The sequence below is a fragment of the Pinus tabuliformis genome, chromosome 9, assembly GCF_031772625.1.
Source record: "Pinus tabuliformis cultivar Carrire ecotype Pingquan chromosome 9, CPIR1, whole genome shotgun sequence".
In the NCBI taxonomy this organism is placed as follows: Eukaryota; Viridiplantae; Streptophyta; class Pinopsida; order Pinales; family Pinaceae; genus Pinus; species Pinus tabuliformis.
This window is the reverse complement of record NC_142307.1, coordinates 64,109,988-64,112,350: the sequence shown is the minus strand read 5'-3', so window position 1 is coordinate 64,112,350 and position 2,363 is coordinate 64,109,988. Positions and strand designations below refer to the sequence as shown.

The 2,363-nt window shown below is 34.4% G+C and overlaps 1 pseudogene; it reads left to right on the top strand.

Moving 5' to 3' along the window:
• The first annotated feature begins 540 nt into the window (after positions 1 to 540).
• On the top strand, positions 541 to 1,993 carry LOC149147124 (putative U3 small nucleolar RNA-associated protein 7; annotated as a pseudogene).
• Positions 1,994 to 2,363: the final 370 nt, after the last annotated feature.

Here is a 2,363-nt window from a genome sequence, read left to right as displayed (position 1 = left end):
CCCCCAGGAAATCGGAAATTAGGATGTGAAGAAAATTAGATAAATAAATAAATGAAGATTCAAAATCAAATTAGGGGCTATTAATAGAATAAAAATGCAGATTCAAAGTCAAATTAGGGTACCATTAATAGAATATAAACAGAAAAGTTGGGAAGGAAAGTAATATTGAGATGAATCCATTCAAAGGAAAAACAAGATATGAAGAAGAAAAAAAAATCAAGGGAAAGGGCAAGCTAAGGGGGGAAAGGTGAGGAAACCACAGAGAATCTTTAATTAGCCTGTGTGAGAGAAGCTTTGGACAAATGACCTATGGATGAGTAATTTGAAAAAGAGAAAAAGGAGGATTCTTAGAAATTTGGATGATTCTATAAAAAATTTAGAGTGAAAAGATGAGAGTAATCAATGCATCTAGTTATAAGTTAAAACAAAGAGGAAAAATAAAAAGCAAATGCATCAAGCTAAAGGAGGTAATGAGAAACAGATTAACCCAGAAGAAATAGCAAAGCAGAAAAGAAGGGAGGTCAATTATTGACTGAGGTGATGAATAATCGGTTTCCAAGATTGGCTGAGTTTATAGCCATTTTCACAGTTGAAATTAGTGGATGCTTTTGTGTTTATATCCATCTTCGCGATCAAAATTTTTGTGTTTATTGGCTGAGTTTTGCAGATATGTCTATATCTATGACAGATCTGGTACAGAAATCCACTGTCTCATGTACGCATACTATGCCACTAACATTTATGACATTTTGGTAGTTAGGATTGATTATCTATTCCTGACCTGATCTCTACTTAGAGACAATAGTTCTGACATAGAAATGGTAAATGCTGATTTCAATTTTTCCAGGATCAGCCGCTAAGACTTGGATTTCTTCCAAAGAACTTTCTTCTGGCATCTACGAACAAGTATACTATATCGCGATACTGAGACACGAGTACTGGTGATCTGATTTCCCAACACCAAACACAACTAGGTTGCTGTGATACAATGCTTATGAATCCTTTTAATGCAGTTATAGCTTTAGGACACAACTATGGCACTTTTACAATGTGGAACCCTAATATGAACACTCTTACCAGTATGCTATGTCACCAAGGTCCCATGACTGCATTGGGTTTTGATTCTCGAGGGCACCAAATGATTACAGCTGGAAATGATGGAAATTTCAAAATATGGGATCTGAGAAAATATGCACCTTTGCATGGCTTTCATATCATGCAAAAAGCTGGATGTCAGTTAAAGATGTTTACTGGCTGTTGGATGTGAGTCACTAACAGAAATTTGGACAGATTCTCAAAAAATAAAGTAACAAAATCCATATTTGAAACACCATTTTGTAAATTGATTTCAGGAGCAAAATGCTGCATTCTGTCCATGTGAGCATGTACTTGACATTGGACATTCTACAGGGATAACTTCCATTCCCATACCAGGAACAGGGGATCCTAACTTCCACACGTTAGTTTTTGAAACAACCAAGCAGCATTGTGAGAGAGATTCATTCCGTACTTGATAAGTTGCAGTCAGAAATGATTATGTTATACCCAGAAAATATCGGTGTTGTGCAATGCTCTCAGAGAGAAAACAACAAACTTAGACTCAGCAGGCCCAGGAAGTTAACATGCAGACTACTATTGCAGCTGGTAAAAATGTTTTCTTGAGAAATAAAACAAAGGGAAGAAACAAACCAAGCAGAAGACAAAAGAAAAAGTAGGATAATGTGATTATAGCAAAACGGCTTTTTATTGAGCAACAACTAAAGAATGAACCTCTTAAAAGCATAAGATCAGTTATTTAAATCTGCCTAAAGCTCTTGAATGTTTTGTTTTCAAGTAAGTGTCATATTTTAGCTCAATCATAGATCCAATATTATGTGCTGTATAATTTCAATTAGATGTTCTGCACAGAACTGATAAATTGGTCCTCTGGTACTCCATTGCTTTGTAATGTAAAGAAACGTGCAACAACTTTGCAAAAATTGTTCTCAAAGTCTTCCTGTATTATGGGAGAAAATGATTTCACGTTGTTAAACTCGTACAGTAGTCCATGACGAAACAGTTTTACAATTAGTGTGATGCAGGATAGCTTGTAGGTTCTTCCATTCAAATTTAGGTACCATCTTCTCAGTTAAAGTTAGTTGCAGATATTTTATATATATATAAATTAGACTATGTAATGTTACAATTTTTTTTCACTTCTTTTTGTTTTATTAAACTTCCAGTTTTCAGACATCAGTTTCGGTTTTCTAATATGAAATTTTGATTTTGTAACTAAGGCACATGGCTTATTTTATAAACATAACTCTTTGGTCACAATTGCCTTTTTCATTTCAAAATTCAGAGTCTACTTTTTGTTATCTGGT